This window comes from Centruroides vittatus, unplaced genomic scaffold, assembly GCF_030686945.1.
Source record: "Centruroides vittatus isolate TY-2023 unplaced genomic scaffold, ASM3068694v2 contig_460, whole genome shotgun sequence".
Taxonomy (NCBI): domain Eukaryota; kingdom Metazoa; phylum Arthropoda; class Arachnida; order Scorpiones; family Buthidae; genus Centruroides; species Centruroides vittatus.
In genome coordinates, this window is record NW_027122256.1 from 2,277,157 (window position 1) to 2,301,744 (window position 24,588).

Genomic DNA, 24,588 nt, shown 5'->3' on the forward strand with positions numbered 1-24,588 from the left:
ACATTAAATTAAGCATTAGCTGTAAATGAAAACATAACTTTAACCATACATCATTTAACATCATTGTAGATATTCTTAGCATTTAAATAAAAAATATATGTATACATTTTTTTTACATAAATGAATATTATATGTAATTATTGCAGGACTTGATTTTATGGTTACTCTGTTAAGGTTTGCGTGTCTATATCATAGTGGCATGCATTTGCAATAATAATTCAAGTTTAACATAGTAATATAAAAACGAAAGTTGTTAGAATTTCGAACATATAATAAAATATAATTGCATTAAAGAATATGCCGACTACATTAATCATTTTGGCATTTATTCGTTTATTTGAAATACAGGTTTATACAATTATAAAAATTAAATCATTAGCATTTTTTTCTTTCTGAAGTGTACAGTATATACAAAAATGATTTTACTACACAAATACTACTGTATTTTTCTAATTTAAACATGAGGGTATTATAAACGAAGCATTTATAATGGAATAGTCTTGCTTTTATCAGACTCAGAAGCTGAGCATTCATGTATGACCAAAGAATTCGATTCTTTCTTGCTTCAGCGAAAATGGATCGAATTGTATGGAGATATTGTCTGTTATAATCGATCCCATGATAGTTTATTTCTGTGAAAGATGACCATCTTTTCTTTAAGAAAAACCTATTTTCTTACAACTTACTCCATACAAAGATTCCAATGAGATTTCCAGATATGTTTATATTAAAAACATTAGTAACACTATCATCATGTCATATACATTTAACGAAATACAAATTTGTAATCGAAAAAGTCATAAAACGAAACTTTAAATTTATATAAAAATTGTCATAAAATATATTTATTAAATGTAAAACATATATTCTGATAATATTTAAAACAGTACTTAAAATAAAAACAATAATAAAAAGTATTTTTATCATTAAACAAAAATTCTAGAAAAAATACTGCTGTATTTTTAACTCTAACGGAAATTTGATTATTCAGATAAAAAAATCAATCTAGAATAAGAAGAGATAAGATGCTATGGATCTCATATCTTCAATCCTCGTTATCTAATGGAGAGTCGCTCATGTTTCAGCATCTCTATCATGACCCAAGAGAAAAGCCGCACTTGCTGTAAATGATCAATGTTTTATTGGTAATTATTGATGGATATTCTTACATGTAATGCCATAGTAGTTGTATATAATGGTTGTGCTTGACAGACTATTTTAAATAAATAAATCAGGTAATTTGTGGATAGTAGGAATCATACCAATAGAAAAAGATCATGTCTATCCATCATATTAAGACATTATGGGTAATATATCATGTAGCTTTTTATTTAATATATATATAAAAGAAGAAGTCATACTATTCGCTTATATTATTTAATATTTTTCTGTGGCAATAATTATACATTTAGTTAATGAAATTTTCAACAATATATAAATAATTTAAATCATATGATTGAAAAAAAATGATGTTTTTGTAAAATAAATATGATAGTGTCAAATAATTTTCTTATAAAATTTCGTAATTTATGTAGAATATAATAAATTATGCAGGAAGGCTGATGTAGCACGTGCACTTGAATAATTGAAACACTTGCTGAATCTATCACTCCTATCACTTTATAAATTTGTAAATATATATATATTTACAAATTTATATATAATATATAATATAATATATATATATATATATATATATATAATATATATAATATATATAAATTTATATAATATATATATATATATATATATATATATATAGCTTAAATGAACACAGATAATATCATAAAAAATTATTTATGTTAATAATCTCTATAATTTATCTAATTTTATACACAATAATGACAAAAAATCGAAATATTCGTAGAAATTCTGATAATTATACACAATATTATACATAATATTTTTAATACATATTATTCTGATAGTCATATTACCGTATATATTATTATATTGTATAAAAGTATAGCAGCATTTTTATAACATTTTAATTTTATTTTACTTTTTTTTAATATTTGAAGGGATAAATTGCTTATACTTAATATCATCTAATGAGTAATTTTCATTTCACAATAATGTTGAAAGATTTTATTTGAAGTTATTAAAGATTTAATAAATTTAATCACTCAAGTGATTATTTTTTTTCTTATATATTAATTAAAAATTATGAAACTTAGTTTTTTCTTTAATTAAAATTTCTAAAATATTGTAAAAATTTGTCTAAGTTTGTAAAAAAAATTTACTTTATTATTAATAAATGTAATTTAAAATAATTTTTTTTTCAAAAAATAATTTTATTAATTTTTTTTCTTATGGAAAATTAATATAATTAAAAACTTTACCTCAGGAAAATAAATTAAATGTTTATCAAATATAATTTTCATCTACCGATAAAAATTAAAATTACTGAAAAATTAATATCGAAGAAATAAAACTATAAAATTTAATTAAAATATTATTAAAATAGACTTTCGAAATCAGGGAAAAAATTTTATAAATAACTGAATAAGTCGATAATTGTAGAGAATAAATCTGAAATATAATTACATTTAAAATGGAAAATAGATCTTATCACAGAACAATGCTTATGGAATAAAAAAAAATTATTTCATGATAATGCAGCGTTGTTTTCTATGTAAATATGATCATTTTCTTTCAAACACAGAAGTTAATATCTTAAATTTTTATTAATAATTTAAAAAATATATTTATTTATTACTTTTTAACCAAAGCCGCTGGAAACTTAGATAAAAATTTTGCTATCTCCTATAAGAATTACAAATAAAATTTAACTTCTAATAACAATGTTTATAAAACTTTTAAAATCATTATATTTATTCCTATCTTTAACAGCAATTTTAATTTAAAAAAAAAATAGATATTATAAGAAGAAACATATTAAAATAAATTTAAATAATTTACCAATTTTTATTAAATTTACAATGAACAACTCGAAAAACTTTATTTAGGTATAATATACCTTATAATTTGTTTTATTAGTACATATTTTTATACTATACAAGAATAATAATATCTGATATACAAGAGTTTGATATTTGATTTTACGATATTCATAATTCATATTTAGATCAAGAATATAATTTACCCGATTTATTAATATTAAATTATTATAAAGCAATTATATATTTTTAGTATATTAAAATATTTTATAACATACGATCTATAAGAAAAATCTGATATATAGTAGACCCTCGACTTAACGGACTAATCGGGGAATGATGTCCATATTGCAGAAAATCCATTAAATCGTTCTAAAAAATATATTAATCACGAACTTTAAATGTTAGAGATGTGTTAAGATGTTTTTATAATATATATACATTAATTATACTATACATTGACTAATTTGTACTGGTTTACTTATCGATTCAACCCTTTGGCATGCTCTGTTTGTAAATAAAAAAATAAAAAAAGTTTTAATTTTTTACTGTTAAACAAATTTTTGTCAGTTAAATCGGGAATTTACTGTATTTAAAGGCGTGATAATAATAATAATAATAATAATAATAATAATTTATTTAGATAAATAATACTAATTCTTGATGTTAATTACTAGAATTTTTACTTTTATAAAAACAAAACTGAAAAATTTCAATGTTATTTGCAAATTATTTCGTCATTTATTGCCATGGGAGATTTATCATATTATTATAAATATAACTGATTTATAACAAAAGCAATATAGTTAAAACTGTGCGATTTTTTAAAATTATTTCTGAGAAGATACGATTAAATAACAAATTATTTGAATAATTTCATACTTAGTGCTAGAATGAAAGACCGTTTCGTATTAAAATATAACTGACAATACTTTTCAATGTTTATATTTAATGAATTTCAATTTTGTTCATCACATTTATTGTTAAGTTTCGAATTATTTTGTATGATTGATAGCATTTTATATATCATTATATCTTAAGATATTTTCTCTCAAAGTTTCCAAGGATGTAAATAATATATTCAGGTCCATTACAGCGAATACAATCGTATGCTTAACAGACATTATTCATGGAAATAAATAAGTCTCTTGTGCATAATATTGCCAACATTATTTCTGATCTTTACAAAGCGTACTCGACTGCATTCTCAAATGGCTAATGTTGTTTTCATAGATATAATGTTTATTATACACATAAAAAATTGCAAGTTTTCCAGCTAAACTAAATTTTTTTTTGCCTAATTAACAAAAAATTGAATATATTTTCCATTTAAGATATCCGGGAAACTAAATTCAAAACAAGTACAATTTAAATAAATTAAAAAAACATATTACATGTGTAAATAATTAAATTTTAAATTATTTTCAACATTGCATATTTATTACCTTACACTATTATACCGTTTCTCTTTGTGACTATTTGAAGAAATTTTATTTTAATCAAATTTAGAAGTTTTATTGTAAAAATAAACTTTTTTCATTATATGGTGAAATAGAATAATATTATTTAATTAATTTTTATTAAATAATATAATTTAAAGTATATATTTAACTACTCATAATGAAATAAAGTAAATACAATTAAGTTATTTTACATTTAAATTCAATAAACCTTAATAAAATAAATAATTCCAAATGCTTGAGTGTGAGTTCTTAATGATTAATGGTATGACTAAAAACATAATTAACAAATTATTTTATATAAGTATCAATAAATTATTAATTGTATTAGATGTGTACTTATTACGATTCTTCGCGAATCTTCATGATTTTTTAACGCTGATCGGCATATCGTTTTTCTTTCCTTTTCCTACTAGTTGACCTTATTGCAGGTCAAGTAATTTGCACTGAACATTATTGTGATTTATTTTTGTATTCATAGTGTTTTGTGATTCATCTTTACAAATCATATCATCCAATTGTTATGAGATAAAAACAGGTATTCGTCATAAATCGACAAAATATATTTAAAAAAACAGTTTTTGATATGATACAAAATGTCGCATATGATGCAAGATCGGATAAATTTTTCACTTTTGAGCCAAACATTTATAAAAATTACAAATTAAATCATTTGGTAGCGATAGTATCTAATTATAATTATTTCAGAAATGTTTATTTGAAAGAATATCAAAATATGATCCAAAAAATAATATACATACAAGCAATGTTTTTATTTAAGAATTACTTGTCTTATCTAGAACATGGCTCTATACTTTTTTTTTAAATAAAATAAAATATTGTTTTTATTAATAGACAACTTCAATTTCAATTGATGGACAGTTATATAATATATGTAACAATAAAAATTAATTTTATGTGGCTCATTAAATATAATGACAAAAGTAGAACACTAAACGTTATCGCTATAAGTTGTTTTTATTATTTTTTAGAATTATATAAGAACGATTTACTCACACATAAATTTCAAAATTTCACGGACGAAATAATCAAAAAATTCAATAAAAAACAAGTAAAAATTACAAGTATCTCTTGATAACAATTCAATTAATATATATTCGTCGTAACTAATTGTTGAATGTATTCATAAATTTCTTTTATTTCATTCTGTGAATTAAGGCTGTCTTCACATTCTTCGTTCTATTATTTTTTTATATCGGAATAGTATTTCTTTGTTATATTTTTATGTTTGTTCGTCTAAAAATCAACAATCTGTTCGATATTTCGAAAATAACATCATAAATGTTTTTGTGCATTTCTCACAAATAAGAATTTGAATCAATAAAATAAAATAAATATATACTTTTCTACATAAAGATCACCTACTTTTACACACTTTATACAAATTTAAATGAGGTAATTCATAACAAGCAATTATTTATTGTGACATTGTCACAATGTCAGGCTTGCAATTTTTAATCGTATTTTTAATTTATTTAATTTAATATATGCTTTCCACCTCAAATTATTAGTAGTGCCTTGCCCCTGTACATCTTACTTTTCCTTTAACAATAGAGTCGTGTTGGTCATCTATTAACTGCTTTCAGGGGAAAAAATTTTAATTGAAATAATGCGATTTCCGGTTTGCAAAGAAAGTTCATATATAGTTAATTGGGCCTACTGCACCTAAGGTTTCCATATCGGGTCACGGATTTTATCTATCTCACTCCGTTCTTCTTAAGATTAAGGAAAGGAGAGAAACAAACAAACAGAGGAGAATGGGAATTTATAGGTCTACAGTTTTTTTCAAATTGCAGCCAAATAACTCGAGAAACTTCACGTTATTTAAACTATATTAATATAGCATTTATAAAAGCCGTTTTGCGTATCAATTCGTAAGAAAATTCGTATAAAAATATTTATTAATTTATTTTATGTAACTATGCTATTGCAATATTTACATTTATTGTGGTGTTTTTTATTTTGTGACAATGTAAAAATACTTATGTTTGAATTGACAATTTTATTTATTTTTTATCGAATGCGTTATAATTTTTAACTACATTTAAAAAAATATTCCGAGGAAAGCAATAAACTACTGTATCAGTCACTTAGTTTTCGATTCATCTTGTGTCAGCAATTAAAATATTTTTCATTTTATAAATTGAAAAAAAAATCAACGCTTGTGATTATTATTTCAATAATCCAATATTTAATATTTAAATTTACATTAATTACGTTTGCAAATATAACTAGAAAAGAAAAATAAATTAAGAAGTGTTTTTTCAAATTATAGAAACCTTGAATTATATTGAAATTTAATATTTGGATATGACTCAATAATAAAATTATAAGTTAAAAAAATAACAGTCACAATTAATGTTTAAATATTTAATAAAATAATAAAATAAAAATTTCATCTAATTTCTTTTAATTTTTAGATGTGTTTCAGGTATGTAAATTTTTAATTTTAAAATAATTTATTTACAATTTAAAGAAAAAATAAGCACACAATAGATTTTTATTTTTTACTTATCTGTTGGAATTTCATAAGACATGAATACGTTATTAAATATTAAATGATGTATTTAAATGATACAAACTTTTATAAAATATATACAATTCTAGTTTATTCAGATATTAATAGTTAATCATTTATATTAATTAGATAATAACAGATATTAATTTTAAAATAAATTTGAATTTATAATGATTATTAATAATTCATTAATTAGTAAAAAAATATATTGAAGAAAATTTTAATTTAATTAATAAAGTAAATTAGTAAATATTAAAATAAGAACATAAGCACAAAAAATGTAAAATAATACTACTTAAACACAAAGACAGTAACTTATTTTTGAAGTTGGATTGTTTTTTATGTTTTCAAATGTATTATTTTAACGACTCTTTTAGTATAATATATATAACTATGACTAACGTTAATCATGATCATAATGACCACTTATCCCTATTAGAATCATCAAAAGAAAGCTGATTGCTGACTTATAGTCTCATCTATCCTGACTTTGCCAATTACTGCATCTAACGTTAATCCTCATTGCGCTAAAACAGTCAATATATTTCTATTAAGAACAGTTATTATTTCCAAGTACTGATAAAACTGCAGAAAAGAACTAAACTAAGGCTTATTAAATTTATAGTTTCTCCTTTCGCATGAGAATAACGCTATACATCTACACAAACTTGTATTTTACTATAAAAATAAGTAAAATATATTGAGATTTATATTAAAAATACAGAAAATTTTTTAAAGTTTATATTCATATCTTCTTTAGCTTAATTATGATATAGCAAGTATGTATTCGTTTAATTTAACTTATTATATTTATAATTTTATTGTTACTGACTTTTATTATTTTCTATTAAGTTAAAATATTTGCAATGTAGAATTTATGCATGGATATTATAAAAGTCTAAACGAAAAATTAAATAATAAATTATTTAGATTTGTAATTCATAATATAAACAACGATTTTTTAATTTTAATTAATAATGTAAACATAAATTCAAATTTATTAATTACTTATATTAATTTTTATTATAATAATATTTTACTGGGTCCGTCGGTAAATTATACAACACAATTTTTATACTTTTATACATTAATTTTACTAAAGAATAATATGCACTACAGATATTGAACGTTATGTTGTTTTATTTATTATATATATAACGTACAAGAGTGGCATAAACAGTACGATTTCCTATGAAACACCTTTTTCTTTTGTGTTCGTATATTTGTTTATCGAATTAAACAAGGAAAGTTATAACCAAATCTCAGTTGTCGCTATTTGACAAAAACTTGAATAGCTTAATCCTTACATATTTAACAAACAACACCAGTCAATTTAAAGATCCCAGCGTTACGTAACGTTTTTGTAAACTCTCCATCCCTTGTAACCCAATGCAACAATTCTCTGCATACTCACCACCCATATCTGAGTTACATAATTTCACAAAGTTGGTTAATCTTCAATAACGTTTCAAACTACTGCATTTTATTATTATAGAACGAATAATTAATTACAAAACCCTTTTTTTTTCGTAATATAAACATCAAGATTTATAAACAGATGTAAGAAGAAAACGCCTTATTATTTTCATAGAATACTTTTAATATATTTGTTTAGGACTCGATTAGAAAGTAAATTTTAAAAAAATAATAAAAATATTATAAATATTAATAAAAAAATCATTTATATAACGTGTAATTACTATTATTAGATATTAAAAATATTGGGGATAGCTTTAGCGAAAGTGTCGTAAATAACGACATTGTCGTTATTTACGACACTTTCGCTAAAGCTATCGTTAAAAATAACAGTTTAACGACTTTGGTAGATGCGATACACAAAAGCCTCGAGCAATGCATTGCACTGCTAACTAGTGTCCGGTGTCGAGAGTATGGAAATGTTGTTAGGACTTCCGTTGGCTATGACCAATAAGAAATTTTATTGCTCGTGGGTTTAGCACTTGTTGAATGATGGTCAACATGGAAGAAGAAAGAGAGTGATACAAAATAGTAACGTTAAGACATTTTATAATTTCATACTTTTTTAAATATGTTCACAATACGAAGAATCATAGCGGTTTTAAATGATGAATTCTGTACTCGTTGATTATCGGATTTATTTAGAATATTTTACAAGATAATAAAATCTATTTTAAATTAAGAAATTGTGTACAATAACATATCTATTTTAATAAAATGCGAGATTCGAAAAATGTAGTTATATTATAAATATATTAAAAATTTAATAAAAATATAGTAGTGAAATTGATGTCTTTTATCGATAAGAAAAGTATGTAAAGTCAATAGTACGTAATCATTTCCACTGGCGTCTGTCTGTTTGTCTGTCCATCCTTAATGTCGAGGACGGAATTAAATAGATTAACGTTGAGACAGAATTGGAAAGATTAGGGGCAGGAGGCCCCGATTGATTATATATTAACTTGTGATTTGGACCAGAAGTTAGTATATAGTCAGTGACGTAGCGAACATAACTGGCGCCCAGACACGACACTTTATTGGCGCCCCCTCCCCTCCAAAATCACATATAGTAATATAATATATAGAATTTACTCGTAATAAGAATAAAATACAAATAATAATAGAATGTAGTACCTACCTTAAAATTAAACTATTCGTAATATGTTATAGATATAACATATTACGAATAGTTACTATTACCTTCATGCCCCGGGGCATGATAGATCCCTTTGCCTTCCCTCGCTACGCTACTGTATATAGTCATATTATTTCAATTCAAAAATTTTCTCCTGGACAGAGAGGAGTTAAATGGATAACCGCATGATTCTATTGTTAACAGGAAAAGTATGATGTACAGGGGCAAGACACTAGTAAAACCAAAGACTATATTTTAAAATTACTTCTTCTCATAATCAATAATATCTAATATGTTTAAAAACTATATTATGTTCGACGAATTAGACGGCGTAACCGATAAATTCAGCGTAAATTTTTTTTTAAGTTACTTCCGCCATTTTGAAATAGTGAATAACGACAGTACAGTTGACGTAAAATAACGACGTCGATTAACGACATATTTCGTGAATGCATTCAAACGTCCTCGTAGCTTATAACAACATATCACCGTTTAAAGTTACCAGTAACGACACACATGTTCGTGAATTCAGGCTAATTTTAAAAAATAAATAAATAAATTTTATGATTTTTATGAATAATTGTAATATATGGAACTAAATAGTAATTCGAAAAATTTGGTTAAAAAATTTCAAAAATACAAGCTATTTTAATAAATCAAATAATAATAATAAAAAATCCAAAATAAAAAGATAAAAAATAACTCGGAGCGAGATTTTTATCATTAAAAATTGCTTTTTTGTACTTATTTTTTAAAATACAAATTAAATTATTTATTCGAAGATTGTAAGTTAAAAACAATTAAATATTAATAATATAAATTTAGACAATGATATTTTTTTCAATAATTCAATTAATCTTATTTATACGCATTATCTTATTTATAGCTTATGTCTATTTTATTGAGATATATAAATATAATAAATAATTAAGAAATGTACCGATTCATAAATGAAATATTAAAAGTATTTGTAGTGAAACTGTTTTAATATTTCTTTATATAATATAAATTTAAACAAATATTTTTAACGTTATTTGGTAAATACGTATTTTTAAAAATTGTGTAAAAATTTTTAATTAAAAATACTGTTTACAAGATGTACTTTTTAGAAAGATATTATTCTTTAACTTATTTATCGTGGTACCTTTACATATCTGGAGATTTACAGACCATGTTTTCTCCACTAATTACGTCTTTAATCGATACTTAGATAAAAACAAATTTAATTTTACTGCACTTTTAGTGATGCAGTTACAGAATGTAATTAAAAAGTTAAAGAAGAATATCAGAATAAAATTCACACTAGAATAATTAATTGCTTTTCTATAGAAATTTTATTATTATACCTCAAACTTTTAATATATTAATTCTGAAAAATATTGGCGAAGATCGTTTTTAATTAAAGTATATTTTAATTACTTAGTTTTAACTAAAACTATTTTTTAAAATCCAATTTTGTAACGTTATTATGAAGAATTTGTTCCATCCAAGTTTTCTTAGAGAAAAGAAAACCCTCGATATCTTTTTATTTAAAAAAAAAAAGAATATTAGAAACAATATCTGAAGTTTAGATTAAAACCTTCTTTCAGGTTTACTAAAGAAACAAGATATATAGTTTTTAAAACTCACATAAGTGTAGTTTCTATTGTGACAAGCGAAAGAAAAACGCCACTCCTCCATATTACATTCTTTTAATGGATTTCTCACAACTGTTTCTAAATTCGTTTCTTGGACATTTTGGCACCGCAATATTCTATTTCCCTAAGATTTTTTGACTCTGTATTGATGGATTTGCTTCTTACTTTTAAAATATATGAATATCTGTAACATTCTTTTTTCCTATTTTATTTTCTTTTAAATTTTATGGTATAAAAGACTCGCTTAATACTAAATTTTTAATAAAATGAAATATCTTCTTTTATTTTAATATCTAAATCTTAAATAAATATAAAAAAATTTATATATTTATTCTCTACATAATAGATATTAATTATACATAATAGATATTTTCTACATAATAGATACACTCTATTTAAAAGATTCATAAATATTTAATAATGCAAATTATTGAAATTAATAATATTATTTAAGTATTATAGAAATATTATTGTTAAATATAATAAATATCAACGTTTTATCAATAAGTCCAGAGTCAATATTTAGTTAGTGAATTATAATAATAATTTCTTATAATTATTATTTACATTACAAATTCAGAAGTTTTAATATTCTTCATTTATTTTTTCTGACGTTATAAACATAATGATATACATTGTATAAAATGATCGATGAAATTATAATAAGACCAATATGTACAGTACGTAATCTCACAATACATTAATAAATGAATAAAATTTCTTACGTCTATTGATCTGAGTTTTAAAGTATTATTCTGGACCTATATAATATAAATATGTAATATTTTCATTATATTCAAGCCCTGTATGAATGATAAACTTATTATAATATGTAGGCTATATTGTAGTAGCTTGTTTGCAAAGATTGGTATGCAAATGAGGCAACATCTCACTGATATTCACAACCTGGTCATGAATATTATGTTCTCAAAGTAAGTATTTACACAGAGGAGAAAAGAGAAAATCCTATGAAATCCACACAGTTTATGGAGTCCACAATTTCGTTTTCTTTCCCATACTAAACACTCTCTGCGGAAGTTGGGCGATAAGGCTTTTGCTGAGAACTTACTTGCTATATTTCTTCTTTTAACAACAAAGGAAGAGGGAAATAACCGTGTTCGCTGATCTTATTTTGTGCAGAATTTTGGGTTTAGACTCAAAGATGTTCGTCATAGTCAATGTGAATTCCTTAGGGAATGGAGAAAAAGTACGGTCTTTTTGCTTCTACTAGATCAGAAAAGATCTCAGCAAAAAGTAGAGTTATTATGTTGACTTTGGAATGTTCCCAAGCTTTAAAAATAACTTAAATATAACATTTAGCCTACTCTTCTTAAGAAGAAAACTTTTGATAGAGTTAATGAAAAAGATTTTGACCACGTTTTTAATTATATTAAAAAAATAATTCGTTTATTAACATTTTGACAAATAATATTTATAATATGTTATCAATAAATCAATTTTTCGACTATAGAAATGTCGGTTATATAAATTATCCATTTAAAAAATATGCCTTCAATTCAAACGAATAAACAAGATTATAATGAAAGGCAGAAAACAAATGTTTTTAAATACGAAAAATTATTGTAAAAAATTATAATCTGTAATTTGTGATTCGTTGCTGAATATGGAGTAAGTAATACGTAAACTTTAAAATTTAAAATTTTAAAATTTATATATATATTATTTAATAATATTGTTAATACTTAATAACGATTACTTTTTGAAGCAATATTATATAAATTAAAGTAAAAATTGGTTATTGTTTAGAATTTATTTAAATAAATAAAAGTAAATTTTGTATAATAAATCATTACGTTAATTAATCTTTTATGTCTTCATAATCCTACATTAAATATATTATGTAGTCTTAGACATCTTTTTTATAACCAGAACTACATGATAATTAATGTCGAGAAATTTGTCATCTCGTTTCTATAATAAGTAAAAGTTATGAAGGTCTGTCTAATATAGATTATCCTCCAAATGATAAAGATGGACTACGCATATTTTCCTAGAAAAAAATTTCTTTGAGATCAACAAGATGAGCAGTGGATACGACAAACGTTGCTTCATTGCAGGACCTTATAGCTTGAGCTAATACTAATTTGTGCTATCTTTGTTATTTTTGTAAATAGATAGAGAATTCCAATTAAATTGAACGGTAAATAAAGTAAGCAAATCAATCTTTATCAAGAGAAATAAGTATAAACAAATATTTTTTTATTTTATTCCTCTGAATTTTCAGACAGCACTTCGCTCTACAATACTTTATTTTATATTTTTTCTTATAAATTTCATTACATTTTTACTACAGAAAACTGAATCATTTTTATATAAATTGATAAAATATAAGTAAATAAAGTTGGTCGAATAAATTTATAATTATTTTATTAATATAGAAAGAGTTTAATTTTACTTTAAAAGATACAGAAATTTTAATTTATTGAAAGATATTCTACTTGTAAATTAATTTTTACTTTATATTAAAAAAAATTAACAATAATGCTAGAAGAATAAAGCTAACAAAACCAAAAATAACTATGTAATATAATATAATATAATATAATTATGTAATATAGACGGCCTAATGACCGAGGTGTCTATGTAATATAGACACCTCGGTCATTAGGCTACCGCTCTGGAGGACCTGGAATCGAATCCGGACGAGAAATCTCAGGAGTTTTGCATGGAGGGTCTTTCCTAGATATGTCGATCCCTGTCCTTCAACCACCCAAACGCCCCCATTGAGTCTGATTGAACACATTATGAACATGAAAAAATGATTTCTTACTGCCCAAGGGGCGAAAAGAGTCAAAAGTAAGGAAGTTTTGTAATATAGCCTTCGGCACACGTTCTAAGTAAATAAATATGTGTTTTCTTCTAACGAAATTAATAAATATTATTAATTTCTTGGAGCATTTTGGAAATTCTTTTTAAAAAATTTAATTACATTTTATTTATTCTCTCTGATGTATTCAAACTTACCGTAAAAATATTCGAAAAAATTATCAATTATATGGAATTTACAATAATTTTGATAAAGCTGAAAGAATTTGAAAAGAATTATTTATAAAAACATTCTATCGAAAGTATTAATATCCGAATGTAAATTACATTTTTTACTATAGAAGTTTTTTTCTATACAGTGTATAAGGCAGAAAAATAAAAATTGTGAAACATGAAAAGTTATAAAAGTTTTGAGAGTAAGATTTAGATTTACATCGCTTTTCTAGAAAGGTATATCCACTAAAGGAAAAATATTTAAATAAGATTCAGTGTTTTTTATTGAACAAATCTCATCGAAAAAGAAAAAAAATACAGCAGCTTTAACATCGACGACTATCATGATACGATAACAATGGTAATTATTTTCAGTTTCACAAATAGTATTTATTTACATTTACGACTAAACAAATATTAACTAAAATAATATAATTAAATTGTATTAAATTACATAAACTTTAATATTTAATATCATCAATAATTAATTGATAACATCAAAAATTTATATAATACATAAAATTAATTTTTAAAAGATATAAAGTTAAGCCAGAAATAAATAAAATAAAAGTTTGCTATTCAGAGCAAGTAAATTTATAATTAATATAATTTTTTTACTTACGATTTCCTTATTGTGAAACATATCCTGTTTTGCAAAAATGACAATATCCATTTTATTCTGTATCATCATCATAATCTAAAAAAAAATTAAAACAATTCTTTTAATAATTTATATCTTTGTTGAGAAAGTACTTAAAAAATTAAATAAATATGTTAGGAGTAAATACTTATTCTACAAATTCAAATGTTTATATGATTTCTTCCCAAATAGAAATTTAAATCTGGTCACAGATTTGATAGTCATTTATTTTGGTGCTTTCAGCCTTTTAAAATATTGTCAAAGAGTAAGTACATTTCTTATGTATTTACTCTTCCATATCAAATTATTTTTAAGAAACTTCTTCTTTTGAATCGTACGGTATAACAAATTACAATAATTTTCATCTATATATAGATTCCGTCTATGTAAAGTTATATTGTAATTTCATCACTTTAAAAATTTTAGTGTAATATATAACTTCAATAAAACTAAAACATAATTTGGTTTTTTCTTTTAGTAATACTACACTGATTCAAATTGCATTAACTAAGAAAGTTATAACATATGATTAAATAGATAGCAGGAGAAATTTTAAATCAAAATATAATTTATGTTAATTTTTTATATATATTTATACTTTAAGAAAAATTAAGATTTTCCTTCAATTCATTTTCTTTTTCTTTCAGAAAACCTTTTGCTTTATGAAAAAAACTGGTGCTTTATAGATGCATTAAGCAATCTGTATATTACTTATAATTGTCATTACCCATTTATGAATTTATGATAACATAAAATCGTTTATATTCTTCGTGTATATTAGAATTTAAAATATTTCCTAACTTTCATTAATGGAAGCATCAGGTTTTATCTAGAATAATTCCAAGATATTTGCAGATATCGGAATATTTTTGCTACATTGAAACTAAGAAATTACAGAGTTCGAAGACGACATCATGCCATTGGTATGATTTTCATTTTAATGCGGCAAATATCTCGGGCAATGAATATTAATATCAGTTCGATAATTACATCCAGAAACTGATGATGTAACCGTTCAACGAACTTTCGTCGTTACGATGAACTATTTAAATCGTATTTTGCAACAGTTCTGTCCTAACGCACGCCATTTTCTCATTAAGTAAACCCATATAGACATAAAGTTATAAGTTGTTGCTCGATTACTTTAGTTGAATAGTTATTCCTGTTCGATAGTTTTTCCTTTTTTTTACTGCTATTGCCAGGTGTATTCAGTAATAAACGTTTCTGCAACACAAAATTATCGTTTCTGAATCGATTTATTAGTCTTATTACCTATCATTAATAGTAAGAATTAGCTATTTATTTTGCTAATAATATAATAAATATCAAAGTATTTCTTTTAATACGATTTTAAATTCATACCAAAAATGATCAACAATTTTAAATTATAAACATACACAGTATTTATTTAACTTTAACTAGATAGAAAAAATTTTTTAAATGTTTCTATTTTAAGTGGATTTAAATGGATTTAAGTCTTAATTAAATTGTTTAAACGGCGTACTAGCATAGAAAAAATATTTAATTTAAAAAATATTTTTAAAAATATATTTCATTGCAATTTCTAATAATAGAAACAACATAAGAATAGCGTGCAAAAATATTTTTTTCGTTTTTTTAATATAAAATAAAAATAAAATATCTTTACAAAACACGAAATCTCAATTCTTATTAATTTTTTGTTAAATTTTTTGAATTTTTATAAATTAATTTTTAAAATTACTGCTTTAATCGGTTATTTAGATAATTTTCTTTCAACTGACACAATTCAGCTTCTATCTGAATAAGTTAATGTAAATGTTTTAACAACGTTCGTGTAATTCATTAAAAATACGACTTGATGCTATTATATACATAATTATTATACCATACCGATTTAAATATTTTTATATATAAAAAATTGAACACAAAAATAAAGTAAAATAAATAATAAAACACAATGTCAAAAGAATAAACGATATAATTACATAAAACTGCAAAAATACAAAACAGAATTTGCTGATATAATATTTATGATATAATTATAAATATAACAACAATTAAACAAGTAAGACTCAATAATAACATCTACTAATTAATAAAAACTAACTCTCAATGGTAATATATTTCAAAAAAAAGCAAAAAATTATTAATAAACAACATTCTTACGTAATCAATTTTTTAAATATAATCTAATACAAAGGTAGAAGATTTAATATTAAAAAGCGAAAATTTCAATTAAATAGAAAGAATAAATTAACTAAACATTTCGTAAGACATTCTTTAATTGAAGACTAAAAAAAACTTGGCCATACAAAATTTCGCTAACGTGATAAGTGTACAGGGTTCTGACGTCACAATATCGACGAACTGTTGATGCGATTACGTTGAAGTGCAATCTATTGAGTGAAAAACGCAACAGATAAACATATACGTTGTGCCTGCGAGGAACTTTACGAATTACGTTTTTACATGGGTAAATACAAGGCCGTGCATACGGAGGTTTTTGGGGGATTTAACTCCCCTATTTGGAAAGAATTGAACTACGTTAATAAAATAGTATGTTGCATATTATTATATTTATTTTTTAGTCGTTCACTCCATCTTTTGTGTATTGTATCGTGTTACTGTATATTGTAAAAATTAACAAACTACGTTATGAAAAAATTATTTTGTTTTTAAACCTCACCCTTTTGATAATCATAAACATTTGCCTGGATAAATAAACCAAAGTGTACGAATAATATGTAAACAATGATTTTAAAATAATAAATACCACGTATATACCGCTACAAACCATAATCAAAACTTGTTCTATAAGATACCAAGTTAAGCGCAATCTTAGCTACGTTAAGACAAATTTAGACAATTTTATAAATTTTTTATTTATAAAATGTTTTTATTTTACAAAAAATAGTTTTATAATATATTAATTTAATTATTAATACATTTATTATTAAAATAATATGAAAGCTTAATGAATGAATCATAAAGCTTATTTAATATTTAAACTAAATCAACTATAATTGCCTTTCCTTTAATAATATAAGTTAGTTTAATTTTATTTTAAAATTATTTTATAACTAAAAAAAAGGAAATTAAAACAAGTCGAAAAATTTAAAAACATAAATAATTTAATGATAACGTGACTTAATTAAATAATGCCAAAATTTAAATAAAATGATTTGAAAGGTTGAATTAAAATTGAAAGTTTTAATACAAATATATACATAAAAGTAGAAAATATGAAGCAGTCTGTAGTTAAATCTTACTTAGAAACTGCTTGAATACTCAAAAGTATAAAGTTTTTCAACTTTTATTCTAAATTTATCAAAAAGTAAAGTATAAATATCATGAGTTTAGGACAAATTTTTTGGCCTATGACAAAAATTTAATGCAAATAGCTGCAGATGGCTTTATGATTATATTAAAATATTTAATATAATCACAAATATAGCACTTAATTTAATTAATTATTAATTTTTATAGCTTTACACGGGGGATATTAAAATATGAATGATTCTCACATGATACACAGTTAAAAATACTGAATTCATTTTTTAGGATTTTTTTTTGTCATTTACAAGAAACGGCTGCTCGAAATAATTTTAAACTCTTAAGTAAAGAAAGTATTCAAATTGTATAACATTTTACATCTGTTACGTCCAATCATTGGATCCAAAAGAGGGTTATGTTGAAAAGAACAAAGGAGACATGCTTATGAAAATATTAACTGAAATGTACTTTCAAGCATGAAAATTGCTAGACAAAATTAAAATTTTATGTAAATATCGATAATCTTATAAGTGGAAACGACATAAAACTGCGAAATGCTTAATTTATTCATATAATATATAATTGTCGTTTGTTTTAAATCTAAAAGACTGTATGGTAATAAATTACAACAATAAATTTATTACTTAAAGAATTAAGTGTGGAAATATGTTTATAAACTGAAAGAAGTATTTAAGCAATATCATAAAGATATTTATAACTAAAATTAAGTTTTATTTTGCATTAAAAAGTTAATACAATTTGTAAAAAGTTTAATAATATACTGTATTGTATATAGCTTAGAATTATTCTTAAGAATTTACACACAAAACAAAACAATGTATTAAAAATAAAAATTTTAAAACATACGTTAATGTTTTACTAAAGAAATGAATAAAAAATAATAAGTTATAATATACTTTAATAATAGTAAAGACATTTAGTAAGTTTTTACTTACAACAATGATTTTAAAAAATGACTCAGTGAAGATACTATACATGTAATTAAGAGGAAATTAAAATTACAAGATATAACTATTAATAATAATTTAAATAATTATTATTAATAAATTTGAATTTCTTTACAGATAAAAATGACTAGTTTAAATAGTTTTTAAGCTTAAAATATAAACTTAAAAGATTGTAATTTAAGTTTTTGTTTTAATTTAATTGAAGTGGTTACTACTTTACTATTTAATTTATATAGACCTATAATAAAAAACACAGACAAATATTAATGTTCAGTATAATAAGACTGTAATATAGTATATTAATTTGTTAAAATTAAGATTTTATTCATGTAAGTTAAAAATAAATTTATTTTATATATTATTAATAAGTTTTTATTTTTTGTTTATATTTAATTTTTATATTATTCAAAGGTAAAAAATTATTATATCAATTATTTCATATTTTGAACTATTTTAGTTTGTTGATTTACTTGCGAACAAAATTTTAGATTTTACTGCTTAATATAAATTAGATCAACTGAAGCAAGAAGATGACTAATCAGTCCAATGAGATCGAAGCAATTTAATATGGAGCAAAAGAAAGTTAATTCGGTTAGAAAGAAACATCAACAAATTAGTAAGTCATGCATATACTTAAATTTTATTAACGCTCTTCAGTTAACTCTGTCAAAGAGTTTTAGTATAACGATAGATTCGATTTGTCGTCTAGGGCATCATAACTTCAGTTTAAAAGATCCGATCGAGGTCACAGTTTGTGTTTAAATCAATAAAGATACAAAAAAATAAATAAAAAATTCCAAATAAATAGAAGAAAAATCGCATTTTAGTTAATTCATTTACTTGAGTTAACTCAAATTACAGCAAAACTCGAAAAAGAAGAATATAATGGTGAAGATACTGTTACATTTAGTTTTTAAATAAAATTCTGTTTTTATTTTTATTTTTAAACATTAATTTATTACAAATTATAACGTATATTTTTTTTTAAATTTTTATTCCTGCTCTTTTAAAACAGGAAGAGTTCATATATTTACTGAGGGCTAGCCGAATTTCAAGCCACGTCAAAATGAATGAAGTCGGATATCCTAAAGTATCTATTAAAATAATAAAATATAGATCAGTCCAAAGACTCAAATTAGACTGTTTTTAATTATTAATTTAATCGAAATCTTCCAAAGGCATACTATAATATATTATAATAAACATAAATATTTTAGGAATAATTTAAAAATTTAAAAGTTTATATTTTTAATATTTAAAAAATTTCATGAATAAAACATAATAAAATAATACACGGTAAGAAAATTTATCCAAATTTAAATACTGATAATAAAATCAAGTGTTTCCGAAGATATAATAAATATATGACACTTCAATCAGAATTAGGAAGAGAAAACATCCATCATTTTTTACAAGTATGTTAATAATGCATGCAGGTCCATATCTGAATAACTATCTGTGACATGAAACGAACATGAATATGCATAAGTAATATCAAACGTACAAGAGATTGCAATTTAGATGGAGCAAGTAACAATCAAAAATTGCGAAACTCACTAAAGTTTCGATAATATCGATTTAAACCTTGAAGAATATTAAATAGATTTGATAAGTATTTCTTTAATAGAATAGAAAAATTTATGTAAATATATTTCAGTCATAATTTTTAATTAAAATTTTCTTATCAAGAGAATTTTGCATGCGATAAAATTGATCTTTCTTTCTTTTTCTAATTTATATATATATATATTTTATCTAATCATTCTATTTGATGTAAAAACTCTGTCAATATTTTTTATCCACAATAAATAATCTGGCCATATCTATTTTCACATAAATTATTTTATTATATTTGTTAAAATTATCAATTTTTGTATTGATTAAACTAACTTAATCAAAATTAATTACAATCGTAACGTTTTAGAAAGTCTATTTCTTCTATTTTTCGATATTTAGTGTTTGTTCTTCAGTGTTTAGATACTCAAAACATCAAATTTAAATGGGATAGTTAGAAAAAACGATTTAAATTACAGTTTTTAATAATTTTATTTCCGTAAAAGCATTTATACATGATATGCCTATCTTATAGTTCAATTCTACTAAATTCTAATACTTCAATGTAAAAATATTTAAGAAATATAATAAATGAGAACATATATTTTCAGAGAGTATTGTTTTTAAATTGGTTAGAATAGTGGAAAAAAACCACAGTATTAATTTTAATCGAAACTTCTTCGCTACTATGTGGTATTTAAATGTAAGCTTCCGGTCAAATCCTCGAGATCTTTAATCTGATCGAAAAAGTATAGCTGATTATCATTAACAGTGATTGCAGAGAAAACAGGGAATGGAACAAGCTAAACACAAATGAATTTTTTTCTCTGACGTCCAAAATTAATTTTCTTCTCCAGAATTAACTTTCCTAGAGCTAAACTTTTTCATTTCATCCCAGAATTATAATAAGAAATAAGATAATAATTTATCGGAAACTGAGATTAATTAAGAAAATATTTATGTTTCTGTAGATTTGTTCCAAATTTTAAAAATAAATAAGTAAATTCAGTAATTCATTACCATTATTAAAACAGTAAGAAGTAGTAGTAGAAAGCATGCTATAAAAATGTTTAAAATTAAAATGTAATTTTATATTTTATTAAAAAAAAAAAAAATATTCAAAAATTATATTTTGTTCGAATTTTAAAAATATTTTGATATGGAATCCATATCCAATCATGTAAATTTTTAAAAGATTTTTAATTATATGTACAATTTATAGAGTGGACTCCATTTAAGTTATTAATGTTATTTCTTTCAGAAATTCATATATTCGTTAATACAAAATGTCTAGCAATTATCTGAAAGCAATATCAATTTGAGATGAAGTTTAATTAAATTTGTTACTAAAACAAAAAGGTTACAAATATCTTATAGTTAAGTTAAACAGTCAAGGAAGTAAGACAGGAAAAAAAAACTTTAATATGTAGGATTTATTTTTACAGTTAAAGAAGAATTGAAAATCCTTTTATATTTTGTACGAAATGTATAAAAAATGTTTCCAACACTATTAAAAGTTCAGAATTCCACATGGAAATTTTGATAAATATTTATAAAATACTATTGAAACGTTATTTTTATGTTATTAATTCACATTGAAAAAAATACCTAAATCAGAGTGTGGACAACCTTTCTAAGTGCGCGTGCCAAATCTATGATGCAAATTTTCTCACGTGCCAACCGAAATTCTTGGGAGCAAATGACTATTTGGTCTAGCAACTAGATGATGGTACTGGAAAGTTAGATTTAGTTGTAACTCTGCTTGTAAATCGCGAGATAGATGTCCTGGAAAAGGGATGTTTTCTTCATTTTCTTATTACTTACTATTACTAAAACAGTTGATAATGTTTGTTTCTTTATTGCATTTTTATTCATTACCTTTCTATTCAATAAAATTGTGTTCTATTAAGTTAAAATATAAAATTCAGTGAAGATGTTAGATATTTATTTTTTAAGGTGAACCCGGAGTTGCGTGCAGGAAAAAAGTAGTCAGCGTGCCACATTTGGCACGCGTGCGAAGGATTTCCCACCCTGACCCAAATAAAATAAGAAAAATTAAAAGTTATATTTAAAAAATATATATTACGTTTATACAAGAATAATACAATAAAACATGTAATAATGCTTTAAATAAGTACAGTTTTTGTCTGTTTTGTTAAAAGATTTATAAAATTTAACTGATATTTTTAACATAAGTAATAATAACCTTATTTAAACACCAAATAATTAAAAATAAGCTACCATTCAAATGTTTGACACGCACTACATGATTCATTTTATGAAAATAATTTTTTAATCAACTTTTCGTAATATAATATAATATATATAAATAAATAATGATTATTTATATAAATTATATTATAATACTATAAATGTAAATAAAATGAAAATTTGAATTATCTTTAACACTTAGAAAACAAACTCGAAAAACCTGCAAAATTTTCAATTTATAATCAACTTTTGATAAAATAGAAGGATGAAAATTGTATAGTCAACATCATGATTTTATTGCGCCCTAGTTAACTTTAATCACGGAAATTTCAAACATAATCAAGCCGTTTCGACATCACTAACTTTGGATAAACTTCAGAAACGGAATAATTTATTTTTTAAATTTGTTATGCAAAGCTCATTTGATAATTTATTCTCTTTATATCATTTATTATTAAATATTTAATATCTTTATTCTAACTTTCCTTTCATTTTGACTTTTAGTTAAACACACCTATAATAAACATTATTGCGATTTTAATTATAATTACAGCGTATAAAAAATCAAATCGTAAAAAGTGAACATAAAGTATATCGACAGCTTAAAAAGTCTTTTTCCAAAGGCTAATTATACTAATTGACTCGAATTAAAGTAGCAATTTTTCTATTCAATTATGGCAAAGTAAAAAGTATAGTGATTTTTATTATTGAAAGAAATACAAAGAAAAAATATAAGGTTTACAAATGTTTCCATTAGTGACCGCAAGCTTCAAACCACAAAAGCGAATGAAGTCAGTTCAATCGTTGCTCTTCTAGTTAGAGTAGTGGTTTCTGAACGATCGTTCTGCTAGTTCTTTTTGCACAAATAAGGATGGAGTCTGCTAACTTCAGATAAAGGCGAACAAAAAATAAAGAAAAAGAAAGAAAAGTAACACCCTTCTGAAACAGCAAGATAAACAAGATTTTAGAGTTCAAAAATAGATTTTTCCATTGTCGAATGTGTTGTAAAAATATTCTTAAAATTACAGTAACATTTTACATATGTTATTCTGCATACTTAAATAAGTACAGAAAAGAGAAAAAAAAAGGAAAATAACAATGACTAGAGTTTTTTCTATTAAGTTTCATAAATAAATTCATAAAATTTTAAAATATTCGCTAAAATATTTTCTGTCATTATATCAGTTCTTAACTATATAAACTTATTTTTAAATATGCGTCATTAATTTTATATTATTGCAGATTTTCATCTGGAAGTTTTAATTTAGATACTTTATACTGAAGAGAAAAAGAATAAAAACTGATGCAAATGAAACGTGTTGGATAACGAATCAAATTACTAGAAGATGATGACAGTCTGTTGCGATTTCCTAAAGGCATGTAAAGAATACACTAAATACACAACACAATCTTCACGATCGACATTTTGCGATAATAAAACGGCAAAAATTATATAAAAGAAAATTGAGTGCATTGATTAATTTGGTAAATAAAACTGAATGATTAAAATCCACAAATGGTTAGAGCGTTTATAAGTTAAAGTTTGAATAAAAGGGCAATTTTTGAAAAATAAATTTGCATTCTTTAGATTTATGGAAATCTTTTTAAGAAATCCGAAAATATTTGAATAAACTTCATATTCAAATTAGGAAAGTTATTATCAGAGATCAAACAAACATATCTATAGATTTGACAGATATTTCCCAAGAAACTAATATCAAAGTTGAAAGCATTCTGTAGCAATAGTGAATGATCGGTTATGATAAAGAGGAACGTAGGTTGAGTAGGATTACGTTGTCAAATATTTCCTCTG

The 24,588-nt window shown here is 23.1% G+C and overlaps 1 protein-coding gene across 2 annotated transcripts in view; it reads right to left on the minus strand.

Annotated features, from left to right (window-relative positions):
* The window catches only part of LOC136977538 (leucine-rich repeat-containing protein 24-like), a 420,341-nt gene that overhangs the window by 109,617 nt on the left and 286,136 nt on the right, over positions 1–24,588 (minus strand). For both annotated transcript variants that reach the window (XM_067273033.1, XM_067273034.1), the window contains exon 2: positions 14,770–14,844. The gene's annotated coding sequence lies outside the window, so the exon portion shown is untranslated. The remainder of the gene's footprint in view (positions 1–14,769; positions 14,845–24,588) is intronic.